General features: G+C 36.1%; 1 non-coding gene across 1 annotated transcript; it reads left to right on the top strand.

Annotated features, from left to right (window-relative positions):
- Nucleotides 1-776: 776 nt before the first annotated feature.
- Nucleotides 777-883, top strand: LOC114216878 (U6 spliceosomal RNA). Its single transcript, XR_003610858.2, has one exon. It is a non-coding gene; the product is annotated as a U6 spliceosomal RNA (small nuclear RNA).
- The last annotated feature ends 16,752 nt before the right edge of the window (nucleotides 884-17,635 follow it).

Below are 17,635 nucleotides of genomic sequence, written 5' to 3'. Positions count from 1 at the left end.
TACTGCTTCTAGTTTATTTTATCTTACTGGTTTGATTTTTCACATTTAAAATTTTAATGCATCTGGAGTTGTATTATGGTTCAAGTTCAGGATCTATTACAGATATAAGTGGATAGTCACTTGTTTCCACACTTTTTCCCCTGGTGCTTAGCAATGCCACCTTTGTCCTACAGGAAACTTCCTCATCTTTGAATGCCTGCTTCTAAGTTCTCTATTCTATTGTTCTAGTCTATTAGTGGCAAATTGTTCCACTTTAATTATTATATGCTTTATGATAAGTTTAGATAACTAGTAAAACAAAACTTCACTTAAGTTTTTTCTACCAGACTGCCTTATTTGTAGTTACCTAAATATTGTCTATATCCATGTTTATATTCTCCCTTCTTTATTCTTAGTATTGTTTAACTACTTTCTTTCTTTTTTCCTTGATGAGACTTGCCGGAAAACTTTCCACTGTTTGGTTTTGCTTCTGGTTTTGACTGTTTTTCTTTTTTGTCTCATCGGTCAAGCAGTTTTCAAATTTATTTAAAAAGTCTATTTTTTGTTAGTTTTTCCCTGTTTTTTTCCTCTTTCATTAATTTTTCCTTAAAAATTCTTTCAAAAATTCTTTGTTTCTCAAAGGAAATTTAAATAACATCAAATTATAAATGACATAAAACCAACTTACAAATGTTAACATGATTTCCCCTTTCATAATGTACACATATATCAAATCATCACATTGTATGCTCTAAAATCTTACAATTTTCTCAATTGTACTTCAGTAAATAATAATAGTGATCACTTTGGCAGGACATTTAGCAAAACTGGAATGATATAGAGACGATTAGCATGGGCCCTGCACAAAGATGACAGGCAAATTCATGATGCATTCAATATTTTTCTTCAATAACATAAATACACAAATAAATAATAACAATGATAATAAAATTAAATGAAAGCATTAAAAAGTAAACATGATTCTAAAACATTAATAAAGAAAATACAGGATGCCCAGGGGGCTCAGTTGTTTAAGCATCTGCCTTCAGCTCAGGTCATGATCTCAGGGTCCTGGGATCGAACCGCATAGGGCTCCCTGCTCCCTGGGGAGCCTGCTTCTCCCTCTCCCAGTCCCCCTGCTTGTGATCTCGCTCTCTCTCATTCTGTCAAATATATAAATAAACTTTAAAAGAAAAGAAAAGAAAAGAAAACACCTCATGTCAGGAGTAAACATTTTTTCTAATTCTCTTGTAGGTAAGTGGGTTTTACCAATTGAATTATGCTAGCAAGTAGGTCTGTAATGAGCCACGAGAAGAACAGAGTGACCTTCTATTGTATAATTTGAAGATCAACAAAAATAATCCTTCCACAAATATCTCCTCTGCTACCTAAACTTGGCATTGCATTCCATTCCTATGCAAATTAACATCCAACTATAAGGCTCTTGGTTCCTAGAGACCCATGGGGGCTGCTCCTCTCAGCAACAGCCCTCAAACTTCAGCATTCCATAATAATGACTGAGAGAGCTGATTCAAAAGGCAGATTGAGAGGGTTTAATATGGGGCCCAAGAATCTCGCATTTAAATAACTATTTCAATTGATTAAGATGGCAATCATTCTAGAACCACTTTTTGAAAAATACTGCTGTAGAAGACGAATAGTTACCCATTCATTTACCTGGAAATCAACCCAGTGCTCTCTCCCTGTTAGCCCCTTTCTACTGGTGGATAATATAAGACAAAGGGCAGGAAAATCTCAGAGAGAGAAGGCATTAGAGTGATGACACCTAACAGGAAGCAGTTTTGAAGGTGCCAGACCAAGAAAGGATACAAGTTATTTGAGTTTTGCATGGCATTGTCCAATAGAACTTCCTGCAATAATGGAAAATGTTTTATATGCACATGCTCCAATACAGTAGCCACTTGTCACATGGCTTTTGAGCATGTGAAATGTGGCCAGTCCAGCTGGGTAACTGAATTTCAAATTTCAAATTTTATTTAATTTTAATGAATTTTCATTTAAATGTTTATAGTTACATGTGAGAGTGGCCATCCTACCCAACAGCCCAGGACTAAAGGTTTGTCTAAGGCTGGGATTTAGTGAAAAGAAAGTTGGTACTAAATTAAACTATTTCTAATTTACAATTTTGCCAAAGGTCAGCTTGATTATTTAGGATCACAGTATCTAATCTTGATATCATGCTACCAGGGAAAGTCGTAAAATTGGTAAAATGTATTTAACTAATAGTTCCTCTATCATTCTGCCAGTCAAATAAATTGCTTTCAATACAGAAACCATTGAAGTGTATTTTCAAGAAATCCTAGTGACAGTTTGGCAAATGATAGGCAGAAGAAAAAATATTAGTGGTAAATATCCTTAGTAGATTCTTCAAAGTGTGTCAAGCTAAATTTTCAGTGGTCATTGAAAAATTTATTTTGAGTTTAGAAAATTTAAAAAGATCTTTGAGTGAGGAAACTTTATTTGTAATGGTGTTAACACTTATAGAACACTGACCAGATGAAAAGGAGTGTGTGAAGTGATCTACACACACATTATTTGACTTAACCCAGGTGGCACCAACACATTCTATTAGTCGCATTTTGAGATGAAAGAATAAAAAAATCAGAGAAGTTAAGTAACCTGCCCAAATTGGCACAGCCAGTCAAGTTGAAACAAGGTCAGAAACAAAATCTGTTTGCCTCCAGATCACTATGCTACGCTGCCTCTTTTTATTTAATCTTGGAATAGGGGATTTGACCAAAAACTTTCCTCAGATGTTTAGTATTTTTAAAAATCAGTTCTACTGTTTGATGACTAAAATAATAAATTTGAAATGCTAATAAATTGTTCTAATACTACTACTCTTACTAGGGAAGGTGACTTCTATGATGAGCAGGTCCTTCAACTCTAATGAGCACCTTAGTAAGTTGCAGTTTGTGATGATGAGTCTGAGGTGAGTTCTAGAGCTTGAGGGCTGGGGAAGCTGCCCTTCAAGAGTGGGAAGAAACTGAAATTCCTGAGGCAGTTCTGAGGTAGGAAATGAAGAGAGATGGGATTGAGGAGGAAAGAGAAAGGAGAAGCGTCATTATGAGTTTTAAGAGGATAGAGCCAATGTGGAGTAAAAGGCCAGTGATATTCCCCTGTGGCTGGTGGCTTGAAGACATTTTAAAAATCAGACAAAGCTCATGCCCAGTTTAGTTACTTTGCTACCATACAAACCACGCCTCCTCTCCACCTACCCTCCTTTAAACTTTATTATTTTTTAAAAAAGATTTTATTTATTTGAGAGAGAGAGAGAGAGAATGCGGGAGCATGAGCTGGGGAAGGAGCAGAGGGAAAGGAGAAGCAGATTCCCTGCAAAGCAGGGAGCCCAATTTGTGGCTTGATCCTGGAACCCTGGGATCATGACCTGAGCTGAAAGCAGATGCTTAACTGACTGAGCCACCTAGGTACCCCCTCCCTTTTAAGCTTTATTAAGTATCACTCAATTCACTAGTATTTGTGAAATCCAAGTGTAAGAACAGACCCAAAGGTTATCTAGTTCAAGCTCCTCTCTGATCCTTGGATGCCTCTTGAAACTTCCCTACCATGATCATGTTTGTTTGTTTTCTTTGAACTCTCCAGTTAAAAAGAATTCAAGAACTCAAGAACTCTTGCAATAACACCTGAGAAATAATCACCTGAGAAACTTACCTTCTCATAGTCATAGTTTTATTGTTTGGAGCTGTATTGAATAACTGAAATTTCTAGTCTATGTGACTGCCAGTAACTTCTGACTGTTTCCCCCCTCCCACCCCAGTTAACACATCCCTAATTCCACCAACCATTTCTCAGGATATTTTGGTGGCGCAGTCAGTTAAGTGACTGTCTTCAGCTCGGGTCATGATCCCAGAGTCCTGGGATCGAGCCGTGCATCGGGCTCCCTGCTCAGCGGGAGGCCTGCTTCTCCCTCTCCCACTCCCCCTGCTTGTGTTTCCTCTCTTGCTGTCTCTCTCTCTCTCTCTGTCAAATAAATAAAATCTTTTAAAACATGATATTTTATGAGGACTTTAGTCATTCCAAATACTCATTCTGGAATAATTTTCAGCTTTTCCATGGTCCATAAAATATGATATCCAAATCCAAACAAAATTGCAAGAATAATCTGACCAGCACAGTATAGATCTGGGTTCTCACCACCATCAATAGATCCACCAATCTCGGAACACAATCTAAGCTTTAGTTTAGTCATTCTTTGACAACCATATCTAATGGCTTAAGGGTAATGTCAATTTTTTTTTCTGTTTCCATTTAGCCCTCATTATGAATCTGACTATTTTTTTTACACTGTACAAAAGAATCTTTGCATCATAAAGGAAAGAGCATGAACTTCAAACTTAGAGAGCTACCCATTTGCATTCAGTCTATATTGTATTAGCTCTGTGACCTTAAAGAAGCTACTTAATCTCTCTGAGACTTGGTTTCAATGTTTGGATAGGAGTATGATAATGTCTAGTTGTTTCGTTTTATCATGAGCCTTAAATGCACTCTACGTGTGAAATAACTAGCATGATGTCAAAGTGCAGCTCCCTTCCCTTTGGTGCAGCATGTTACTTTGACCCAAGGTCAAGCTCATCAACATTTTTCTACATTAATTTCATAATTCATTGAATTAGCTATTCTTCTCAGGATTTCAGCATCTATGAAATTTAACATGCTTTCAAAATTTCCATCTAGGTTATTGAAAACAATGCTAATAGGACAAAACAAATAGTGATGTTTTCTAGTAAGAAATCTTTCAGGCTTGTGTTAACCAATCGTTTACTGATCAGAAAAAAAAGTAGGAAAAATAAAACTCTTAAATTCGGTGAAGCACAAAGGAGTTCTCATGCACAAGATGGTCATATAAAGACTGGATGTTGTAATATTGGGTAGAATCCAAATGCTTCCTACATAGCATCTCATTCAATGCTCATATCTTATCAAGTTTTTGTAGTAGACTGGAAAGATATTATCACCCCTGTTTTACGGAGCTTAAAGGAGGCCACACAAATAAGATTTCACATTCCTTCTTCAATAATTACAAATCTTCATTTCAGTTACCCATTCTAGAATGTTATCTAAAACATGAAAGCGTTTGTAGTTTATTATATCTACTTCTTCTACATAGAAAAAAATGCAATCAACTCATTTACCACATATTGGTTATTAATCATCTACTTATGCCTGACATTGTCCTGGGTATAGAGGAAAGCAGCAAACAAAAGTCTGTGCTTTCATGGATATTTTGGTGGAATTGAAAGACAAGAAACAGACATACCATAAGGGACTCTTAACTCTAGGAAACAAACTGAGGGTTGCTTGAGGGGAGGCGGGTGGGGGGATTTGGGGTAACTGGGTGATGGACATTAAGGAGGGCACGTGATGTAATGAGTACTGGGTGTTATATGCAACTGATGAACCACTAAATAACCTCTGAAACTAATAATACACTACATGTTAATTCATTAAATCTAAATTCAAAAAATAAAGTTTGCTTTATATGAAATTTTAAAAAATGAAAGACAAAAACAAATAAATAATATGACAAGTAACAATACATACTGAAAAAAAATAAAATAGGGAAATGGAATATGCAGTGACATGAGAGATGGTTGTCATGCCGCTTTAGTCAAGAATGGTTGGGAAGGAGCACCTGGGTGGCTCAGTCAGTTAAGCGTCTGATCTTGGTTTCAGCTCAGGTCATGATCTCAAGGTCCTGGGATGGAACCCCGTGTCGGGCTCCATTCTCAGCGTGGAGTTTGCTTGAGGATCTCTCTCTCCCTCTCCCTCTGTCCCTCTTTCTGCTCTCTCTCTGTCTCTCAAAAATAAATAAATAAATCTTAAAAAAAAAAAAAAGAAGAATGGTCGGGAAAACTCTGATAAACTGCCATGGGTGCAGAAACTGATCATACCTGGGGAAACTGCATCCCTGCCAGTAGAGTCAGCAAGTTCAAAGATACTAAAGGGGAAATATGTTTGGTTTGCTTAAAGAACGGCAAAAAGGTCAGTAAGACTAGGTTGGAGCAAATGACAAAATTGTGGTCATGGTAGTAAATAGATCAGGGAGTGGGGCCCACAGTAGGAAGGGGCTTCTAGGCTGTGGGAAGAAGTCTGGATTAACCATCAGAGAGACTTGACCAGAGGAGTGACATGATCTGATGTATTCTTTAAAAGGACCCCTCTGGCTGCTGTGAGCTGTACATGCAAGGGCAGAATAAGGTAGATTGCAAAATCACAATCTATTGCAATAATCCAGAGAAGACATCATGCTATTCAGACTACAGTGAAAATGATAAAGGTGATACAAATGCTCTGTGTTTTGACATTTTGAAAGCAGTGCCTCCAGATTTGCTACTGGTATTGCATGTCAGGTGTTGGAGGAAGAAGATTGTCAAGAATTATTTTGTCCTGAGTAACAGGAAGAATAGAATTGCTCGTTACTAATGCTGAGAATCTGTAGGAGGAATCACAGATTTTAGGAGTTTGTTTTGGATATGTAGAGTTTTGGATATCTATTACATATACCTATCTGGAGTAGGCCTCTGTAGGAGTCTAGAATCTAAGTCTGGAGAGGCCCGGGCTATAGGGGGAAAAAAAAAGAATGTCCAGAGAATGGATGATATTTAAGGCCATGAGAATGGATTTGGTCACTTAGTGAATGAGAGGAGACAGAGAAAAAAAGAGGATGAAAGACCAGATATGCAACACTCCCACACAGCCAGGAGGAGGAGGAGGAGGAGGATTCGTGACCGAGATGAGGTGGAGTAGCCAGTGGGGTGAAGGCAAGAGGAAGAAAGTGTCGCCAATGGCGAATGTGCTTGCTTGTATCCCACACAATTTCCCAATGCCGTTGACAGTAGTTCTTTGATCTCATCAGCTGGTATTCCCAAGATTCAAAGCCAGAATATTTGAATTTGTTTAGACAAGTTGGATGCTCTTTTATCATTTGTCACCCGCTTTGTGGTACTGGAACCAGGAACATTCTCTTGAAGGTTCGACCACAACGCATGCTTCACTGCTCAGGCTTCCCCAGCTAGAGCAACTGTGGCTGTATTTAGCTTTGACCCTTCTTTCATCTCAAATCCTTGTATTAGCTAAAACCAAGCTCCTATTCCTCATCACTGCCACCCATGGAGCAGAGCTAGACCTGCTATTCCCAGGAGACATGGCTCATAAGTTTATAAATAACACCAATAGTGGTGTTAAAGGCTAAATACATTTACACATGTGTGGTCACATTGCTTTTTGTTTGCCAACCTCATTTTATATAACCTGGACCAACAAAACCAACAAGAGAGGAAACACACAGGTATAAGGTCAATTCAAGGGTTCAACAAAGTGCTCCAAATGATAGAATCAACAGATAAAATGCTTCACAGGTTGCTAAGATACCTTAATCTGGGAAAAGAATCAGAATTAAGTTTTTGTTAAGAGGTTTATCATTCCCTATCCTGATCCTTTGATAGAGATAGTCTATAGGAATCTTAGCTTAGCAATTATATGGCTGGTGTAATTGGGAAAAGTTAGAAAAGGGGTTTGAACAGAAAGATAATGGTTTAAGAATTTGAGAAGTCACTTGGGGAGAGTTAGGTCATCTTGAAATTGCTTTAGGCAAGTTTAAGCTGTTTAGAAGATTTTCTCTTTGTGAAGGAAAAAAAACTAAGCAATAATATTCCCCCTCTGTGGTTTTGCACCTGTTGGACTCATACTGGTTAAGTAAAACAGTTATAAAATCTCTTTAATTAAGAACAAAGTGATATTAATGAATCTTGTTTTCATTTGCCCTTTGTAAAGAATTCTGGTTTTGCATGTTGTACATGCTGCTACTCAGTTCAAGCTCTTTAATTTGCTTTTTACTTGGAAAAGGAAAAAGAGGCTGTTTCAGTCCTCATTCATAAAAAGCAGTATCAATAGAAAAAATATGCAACCAAATTGCATATTTTAAGGTTTTTTATAAATGTTCATAAACCTACTAAAAACTGTAAAACAAAGAACTCACACACACTTTATTCCAGTTTAATTATTTACAACTTCTCCCATTTGCTAGTTATTTTCTTTCTCGATTTCTCTCAATAGCTGGATGAGAGAGAGAGATTTCTCTCAATACATGAATGAGAGAGAGAAACGGAAGCGAGAGATAGCAGTGTATTTCTTTGTGAAAGTGAGTGGCAGACATGGTGACGTTTCATCTCTAATGCTTCATTGTATATTTCCTGAGAACAAAGATACTCTCATGCATAACCAAAGCACAAAATCGAGACATTTGACATTTATACAGTATTATGATCTAATCTAATCCAGAGTCTATATTCAAAGTGTGTCAATTCTTCCAATAAAATACTATATATAAAGATTATAAGTTCTTACAAATCCAGGAACCATTCCAGGATGTCACATTACCTCTAGATATGATACCTTTTTAATCTCTTTTAATCTGGAATATTTCCTCAGTCTGTATTTGTCATATATGACCTTGACGTTTTTGAAGAGTACAGGCCATGGTTTTTAATAACCATAGAGATGTATAATATATGAAATATAAATGGAGTTACACAGTTGTGTCCATTGAGAAGGAATGGCAATAACCATACCCCAATAACAAGGTGCACACATAGCACCCAGATCTTGGTTTCTAAATACCATTTCCCACTAAAAAGAACCACATTTCCTGGGAAAAATAACTGATTATGATACTGGAGCTTATGTTCTCCTGGAGTGTGAAAAATAAATAAGAAATAATTATATTACACAAGATAATTACAGATTTGAGAGGTCTTATAATGAAATTAAGGTGATATGAAAATAAGAGAGACAGGTCAACTTTTGTTATGGTGGATAGAGAAGGACTCCTTGAATAAGTGCCATTTAAGTTGAGATCCAAAGAGGAGTCAAAAGGTCAGCCGTGTGAAGAATATGGGGAAGAAAATTCTAGGCATAAGAAACATAAGGTAAGAAGACCCTGGTGTAGAAAGCATTCAGTTTGGTCATGGAACAAAGGAAGCCACTATGGCAGAAGCATGGCACTGAGAGCTACTGATGGAGTGGTGGGGACACTGAGGAGAATGTGTTTGTGACGTTAGACAAGGTTGGAAGGATAGGCATGAGTTGTTAAATCAAGCAATTTGGATGCTATTCTTGGTTCAATGGGAAAGTCTTGGAAAGATTTAATGTGGGTAGTGGCATGACTTGATTCATGAGTTACAAGATCACTTTGGCTGCTTCATTGGAAATAAACTAGAAAGGGTGTGAGAATGGAAGCGGAGACCAGATAGGAAACTATTGTGAAAACCCAAGCAAGACATAATGGTGGCCCATACAAGGGTGCCGTCAACAGAGATTAAAAATTTGGACGGATTTAGATTACATTTTGGAGCTGCAAACACTAGGTTTTATCTTAGATTAAATGTGTAAGGTAGCTGAGGATAAGGAAAGGTTAAAGGGAGATGTCCCAGGTTTCTATCTGGATATCAAAGAGAAGAAAACCAACAGCTCCATTCTGCGCATAATTTTAAGATGTGGTTTAGACACATGGACCAAATGGAAATATGAAATGGACAGAAAAATTTACAAATTCTAAAGGTCCCATGGGATTTTTTTACCTTTTGTATGAGATTAAGATATAATACTTAAATGAGAACATCTGCATCATTTCATCAAAAATGAAAAAATTAAAGGAAATCTTAGTCACCTTCAGATTTTCTGCAAATTTAAATAGCCCTATGTGCTTAAGAAAGATGAAATATTGAGATTACCTACAGTGATTTAAGGGGGAAATTATGAGAAAAATTACTTTTCTAAGATGGTCTGAAGAGCGACAATTGAATAAAGGAGACTATAAGTTAAACATTAGGAATGTTTCTGAGCAAGAGTAATTCAAATCAGAATATCTTTTAAGGGCTTATGAAAGCTCCTTCGACTGAGACATTAAAAATGAGACTCTATAAAGCCTAGTTTTAAAAAGGAAAAAAATATATTACAAGCGAGATAGAATAAATGTTCTAACAGTGTTTTTAAAAGTATTTTTAGTATTTATGAAACCAAATCCAGTGAGTGAAATGTTTCACCCTCTTCCATGGTAACAATGATAGATTTTTGTGTAATTTCTTACAATTGGTGGAGGTGAAGTTAAATGGGACGGTGTAATTTTTTAAATGCCATTTCTGGAAGTTTTTATAATTCTGAGCAGAAAATATTAAGCTGCATATCTCACCTAAAATGGAAATGTGCTAAAGAGAGGTAGGAAAAAATTAGTAATGCTCTGGGGAAAAAAAAAACAAAACTAGATTTGCCTCCATTTGAGTGAAAGCAAAAACAGATCTTAGAAGAGAAGGTGATAACACTTAGCTTTAAAAAATGTAGTTGTTATGAATCAATTAATTTGATCTTAATTGCAAAAAATTCTTTTCAATAAACTCTCATGTGAATATAATGTATTCTTTTTTTTAGGCTTATTTACTTATTTTAAAGAGAGGGAGCATGAATGGGAGGAGGGGCAGAGGAAGAGAATCTCAAGCTGATTCCCGGCTGAGCGGGTACCCCGATGCAGGGCTCCATCTCGAGACCCTGAGATCATGACCTGAGCCAAAATCAAGAGTTGGAGGCTTAACCAACTGAGCCACCCAAGCGCACCAATATAATGTATTCTTAAAAAACTGATGCATTATTTCCACTTTTAAGGTTAGATGCTGAAATTTTGTATTTATTATTCTCCCATTAATAATTTTACTTCTATTGAAAAGTTGTTTGGGATAAATTGTATTCTTGATACAGAGAATTGGTAATCTTTTCTTTATTGTACAAAGGCATTTAAAATATTTTTTCAGTGAAAATTGTTTTAATATTCCATTTCTATGAAAGCAGTGATTTCAATTAGAAATAAGTGTGGCATTATTTATGTATTGATACCCCAATTTGTTTCTAAAAGGATTTGAAGCAGAGTGTAACATTATGAATCTGGTAAGCAAAGCATCTCTGCCATCATATACCATTCCACCTCAGTAAAAGGAGAGATGTAAGAGCCCTTTAAATGACATGAAGAAAAGCATAAGAAAAATCAATGCTGAAATGAGTAATTGAATGATGTTTGCAGGGGCTGAGTAGGTCATCATTAGGCATGACACGATTGTAACAAAATTCGTAGGGTTATTCAACCTAATGTACATGGTATCCAGTAAGACTAGACATTGCATTTACTACTTAGATTTACATAGTGCTTTAAAGAATCAGAATACAGTCATCAGGCTGATAGAAAGTGGAGGAAGACAGAATAATCAAACAGTGTGATAATACAGGGACAATGAGGACGTTGGAATGCTATAAATATAAGATCTTGAGAATCTCAGAAAACCGCTTTATGGCTAAAAGTAAGACCACTGACCTTATAAAATAGAACAAAAAGCAAGAAGAAATACAGCAAATAATGATATTTGAGAGAGTTTCTACGTCACTTGCTTACAACACAAAGTTCTACCTCGAGAGTAAGATACACAACCTTATCTAGTACATGATCACGGGTGCAGCATCCACATGAGCATTGTCTTAGTTATCAAATCTAATGTCATGAAACCAAAGCAGAGACACCCACTTTATGTGTTTTCCCGTCACCTCCTTTAGGACCTCTTCTCCGATTGAGATCACATTAACAACAACAACAACAACAAGCAAACAACTGGACCCCTTAATTTTATCATTGCTTTACTGAGTTTGCTGCCAACAAGAAATCCCTAATTCCTTTTCCTGTGACTTTTGAATACACAAATATCCTGCAACCTTTCCATATACACTCCATTTTCAAACTCACCTCCTGGCCTCCACATTCAACCCAGAAAATAGTTGGGTTTTGTTTCCTTTTAATTCGGCCTTCCAGCACCATTCTTGTGTGCGGCGCTCTTGCTCTGTATCATTATTTCTCTCACAGTCTGGGGACCTCCATAAATTGGAAAGCCACACCTTCACTGTTTGAGATGGGATCTCTGTAACCCACCACTAGAGACCCTCCTGGGAGGATGTGCAGACACCAAGTATGCCAGCGTATAACCAGCCAGCCAGCATCCCCTTTCCTGCAGGAATATAAGGAACTGAATTATCAGACCACAGTTATTATTATTACACTTTCTATATGAAGAGCAATTAGCTTACCACGAGTTGGAAAAATGTATGTGTTTATCCAAGACTATGGACTCCATTGTTCTAATTATTCGAAAATTAGTGCGAAGTATTTCAGAATCTACATTTTCAGACTAGGAAAATCTCAATCATCTTGTCCCTGATCTCTAGACCCAAAGTAATATTAGACGGACCCAAAATAAATTATTCTGGAGATGTACTTATATCAATAAAAATGGGAATATGTCCCAAAGCATTCGTACTGTGTACCTTTTAAACTTTACTTTAAGAAGAATCACAACTTGGATATGGAGAGCTATAGAAAGTGTGAGTAAAATTGTTGCCATCTGATAAAAATGGTTTTCCATATAAAGTAACCTTTAAAAACCTTTTCAAACTTTGGAAGAAAGGCTACCTAAGTCAGAAAAAATCAGACTTTCTTTGGAATGGATTTGATTAATGAATGTTATTCTAATAATTAATTATGTTGCCTTCTAACCTAAAGGGGCTTAAAATGGAAATCTGAAAGTCACAATTCTATTTCCTGTTCAAATACTATTTTCTACTGGGCCCTGGCCAAAAATTAATTATAGCTTAAATTACAGTTAATTTATTTCTACCTACCTGAAGGTATGTTAGAGTAATTAGTGAGGGCTGAAAAGATTAAATAGAGCAGGAAAGTATTATAAAAATTGTGTGTTATGTGTTCTTATTATACACTAAAACCATATTTACGCATTTTTATAAATTATATTTATATTTCTAAATTAGCCACATTTTACAGAATTTAGAATATGATTTTTATATTCTAAAAATAATTCCTGATGAAAACACTGAGTAAATTCAACTTTAAGACCAGTAAAAAGAAAAACAAAAAAACCAATCTAAGACATTTTATCATTTGTTATTTGAACAGTTGTAGTAAACTCACTAGAGAGGAATATGTAGTTGCAACCATCCACTGTATTTTCAAGATGCTCAGCAACCACGAAATGAATTTCACATCAAGACCATAATGAGAAAAAAGATTCCTGAATAATTTCTTATTTCTTGAATTGGATATGAATGAACAGAGAAGGCAGATCATTTCTAAAAACAACATCTCATCCAATGGACTGAATCTTTACAATCTTTGTATTAGGATACAACATTTGAAAAAAAGTATGCAATCATTTTGACATGTCCAGGCAATACTTATTCTAAATAGAGTTCATTTCTTTCAGACAACAACAAACTCTGTTTAGTTTTGTTTTGTTTGTTTCACAAATTGAGTAATAATAGCAACCTTCTCAAGTTCTCCAATGAACTTGTTTCCAGAAAAAAAAAAAAGCATTTTTGTTATCCCTTTAACATCTTCCAGCAGATCCTATATGATTATAGTTATTAGCTCTGTGACCATCCACCAACAGTTTTTCTCGTGACAGCCCTCCCATCAGTTAAATGAAAAACTTCACTTTTTTAGTTGTTGTTCATATTGTTAGTATTGGACTTCCACTTTGTGTATGGTTAGTTGTCCATATACCTGATAGATTGGAATCCAGTTGCCCACCTTCTTACTAAAGACATGTCATTTAACCTTTTTCAGCCTCACGTTCTCATGTATAATGTGGGGATAATGATGACATGCCCTTCATAGGGATAAAAAACCATTGAATCAAATAATGAATATAAAGTGTTCACGACAGTGCCTGACATACAGTGAGAGCTCAATACACATTTCTGGTTGTTACATGTAAAATATCTACTGTGCTTGACACAGAGTAGATAATCAATAAATTCGAATTCTTACCTTACTCTATATTCTTTCAGTATTTATGGATTCAGTTAGTACTGAGTATACCACACTGGTTTGTATTACTTTACATGAGAGGTCCCTCATATATTATGGTTCTCTTGTGTGTTTCTCTTTATATACAAAAAAGTTATGTGGTAATATACACTTGGCAAATGCAGGACAAATTTAAAGAGAGCTCTCAATTTCGTTAATATGTTAATGGACATTATAAATCTCCAATAGCAGCTATGCAGCTTTCTTAATATCTACTTGACCAATTTCCACTTCCACCACCTTTCTTTAAAACAGGCTCTCCAATGTTGCCCTATAATTTTTATCTGCTTGCTTAGTTTTCAATGCCTAGAGACATTAGTTGCATATGGGTTCATCAAGGGAAGTGATTGGACCTCTGATTGCCTCTCCATCTTTTTATAGCCTACGAGTTGGTGACACGTTGGGGAATTTATCTTCAAACATCAACCTGGCTTGCATATTTACACTGTTGACTGATGCAGCCCCTCCTTCTCATCTGTTTCTTAGAACCAGCAGTGAGGGAGCCCCCTAAGTATAGGACTCCTGCTACTGTTCCCAACCTCTTTGGATATCTGTGTGGCTCTCTGGCACTGAGTTGTTAGAGAAGCAGAACTCCTGATCTATGAAGAAAATTGCTTCTGCTCTCCTCCTCATTCTTTCCCATGCTTCAGACCGAAAGTGCTAGGCTCCCTGTCAAGTTCTCAATTGGAGGATCAGGTTTTGTGTAAGGAAATCTAATGTGACAGAAATCCTATGAGATTTCCTCCAGAAATTCCTAAGTAGGTGATCCATTAAGGGTGGAATTTTCTACAAGAGTCAGGCATTACCGGGTCTCACTAGGGATTTAAACGGCCCCAAATGACAGCAAAACCTAAATCCCTTGAGGGCTCCTAAAGAATAGGTTTATGAAGAGCTGGAGTGAAATATCTAGGTCTACCAAAGACCTCCTGAGTCACATTTTAAAATATCTGCACAATCAGTCTTGCATATAGGAACAGGAGAAATCTACTGGCAAAAGTAATATATGGAAGTACATTTAGGGGAAAGATCATTGTATCTCTTCTTGTCATTAGAACATTTCATGATGAAATGCTCATTACACTTCTCTTTGTATTACAAAGTTTTTCAATTAATATTGATGCATATATACAGATACCTTATGTTCACATAGAGCTATATAGAAAGAATACCTTGAGGAAGAAATTTCCTAATAACTCTCAGCCCAGCGATTTTGTTAGTAAATATTTTAAAAGGACAAAGCAAAATAGGGGAGGAAAAGATGCTTTCCTTTAACAACATCTCTATATTTTATTTGAGATATAAAAGCAAAAATAAATTAGTCTGACATTCAAACTAAGGAACACCCTCCGTCTCGAGATTAAAACTATGATATTTCTGGGTAAGTTTGATAAAACTTGTTGCCAGAGAGCTTTCCACCACTTTGTCACCTGCTCCTCCCTTGTATCCACTATTTTAGGCCTTGGTGAGCTATAGGGCTTGGTGCTCCTCAGCAGCACGGGGATGCAAAAAAAGATAGTAGTCCTTAATTTTGTAGTAACTACACTGTCATTGAAGATGAGTTTCAAGGGAAAGAGTGAGTTTTCTGAAGGAGTTTTCGCCTTGAGAGCTGCTTTTGCACACAATGCCACCCTCCGGTGAATATTTTGGAGGGGGTATCTCATGCTAACACCATGCTTCCACCTTTCATTAATTTTTCATCAGAGACAAACAGCACTTTAAATCCTGTATCTTAAAGACTTTTTTAACTTGAGTATATATAAGGGCTTCATCTGTTTTCCAGAGTAGTAACATCTTTGCTGACTAATAAGTACAGCTTTCATGCAGGGCTTCAACTCAGATCTTAACGCATAGCAAGAAAGAAAAGTTGTGCTGTTTATATGGATCACTTTAATAAAAAAAGAAGAAGAACATTCTTCCTCCAGAATTTTCCTTTTCCAAATACGGCTTGCAAACCAATGGCCACAATACTTGATTTTAAGCCCGTTGGTACAGGGTCACCTGTTTGAAGAAGGTGTTACCTCACCACAAAGACCTCGTGTTTTTATGGCCAAGCGAAGAGCAACATGCTACAGGGGCCATGTCAGGAACATGCTAGGTGCTGCTTCATTTATTTCAGACCTAATTTTAAGAAAGCAAATTAGCTTAGATTCAGCACTGTTACCATAAATTATAGTTTCTGAGTAGATGAAATTAATTGGGGAAGCAAATGTGAACGAAAATACATTCCCTAAAAGTTCCCCAATTCTGTTTCTGACCATTTAAAAAAGGAAAATAGGATTTCTATTAAGCCCTCCATCAGTAAAATAAAAATAAAAATATTAACCTTTACCGTTGGTGTTGCTGGGAACACCTCTCTTTTTATTTCATAGAGGAGTAAATAGTCACATATTCATTAATAGCCAGGAAACAAATTAGACTTTCCCTTAGGCAGCCTTAACTAATGCACTCATCTTTATTAGAGAAGGTTTTAATTGAGTAATATTTCAAAAATCAGAACAAACTTAAATATATTTCTCTTTTCACTCTATCCTAAGTTGGTACTCAAATCCATCGTGATGGTTCATTTAGACCAATACATTATAACTATCAATACTTGAAATAAATCTTTGACACATTCAAAAATCTTCCTTTTTATTGTCTTAATGAACTGCTTTGCAAGATTTTTTTTTTCTTTTGCTCTGGAATGTATCAGAATCTGAGAGAAATTAGAACAATAAGAATATACCTATAAATGTATTCACACATAAAAGACATAAAGATAATATATAGCATAGATATGTATATATGTATGTGTGTGTGTGTATTTGTAATGTTCTACAGGAGATAAACGTATTATAAGTTATTCTGGTAAAATGATTTTCTTAACCACCTTAACTTTTTAAAATTTTTTTAATTCTACTTTTTATTTTGAAGTACTGTAAAACTTTAGAGAAAAGTTGCAGTAATACCTGCTCTCATTATCCTCAGCGTACTTAACTTGCTCACAGGTTACCCACCAAACACACCAACAGCACCGCAAATCCTCGGCCCCGCCCCCTGAACGCAGTAACCGCACTGGCCAAATCCTCGACCGAGACCAAGGGGAAGCTAAATGGACCAGATTAACTTTTCCAATATCATTTCAATTTTATTGAGGAATGCCATAAGTTGCCAGATGAGTCTTCCGCTTCAAGTCAAGATTGTATAATCTCCATTTCACCCATCCCCTCTTTTCTTGTCAAGTTCTAAGAAAGAATCCTCATCAGAATTTGATCCAGATTACCAGCTCTACATTTTTTTTTCAAAAGAAGCACCATGAAGTTTGTGAAGTTTTAAATGACAAATTATATCTCTAGTCTTCTTTCACAATCAGTAACTGTAGCAAACACTGGGAGAAAAAAATGAGAAAAATACAAGAAAATCAATTTTATCTCTGCGATTACAGGAAATAAACTCTATGGCATATTCTTCTTGATTGGATTGGATCTGAATCATCAAATGAAAGACCTTTTATCCATTTGGCTTATTCATAGAATGTGCTTTATTACATTATATAGTAAACTGGAAGATATTGGGCGAGTCATTTAACTACTCACCAATGCTCATTTAGTAAAAGACCACCTCTGGTGCTCTATATGTTATGATAGAGGCTTAGAGAAGAAAATGTATTTTATAGCTATTATCAATATTAGTCACAATGCCTTCTTCTGTTAAGGAAGATAT

Source organism: Eumetopias jubatus, unplaced genomic scaffold (assembly GCF_037043125.1).
Source record: "Eumetopias jubatus isolate StellerSeaLion01/CBP00866 unplaced genomic scaffold, mEumJub1_p1.0 scaffold_4, whole genome shotgun sequence".
Classification (NCBI taxonomy): domain Eukaryota; kingdom Metazoa; phylum Chordata; class Mammalia; order Carnivora; family Otariidae; genus Eumetopias; species Eumetopias jubatus.
The sequence above is the reverse complement of the archived record's forward strand: the minus strand, read 5'-3'. Positions and strand labels throughout refer to the sequence as shown.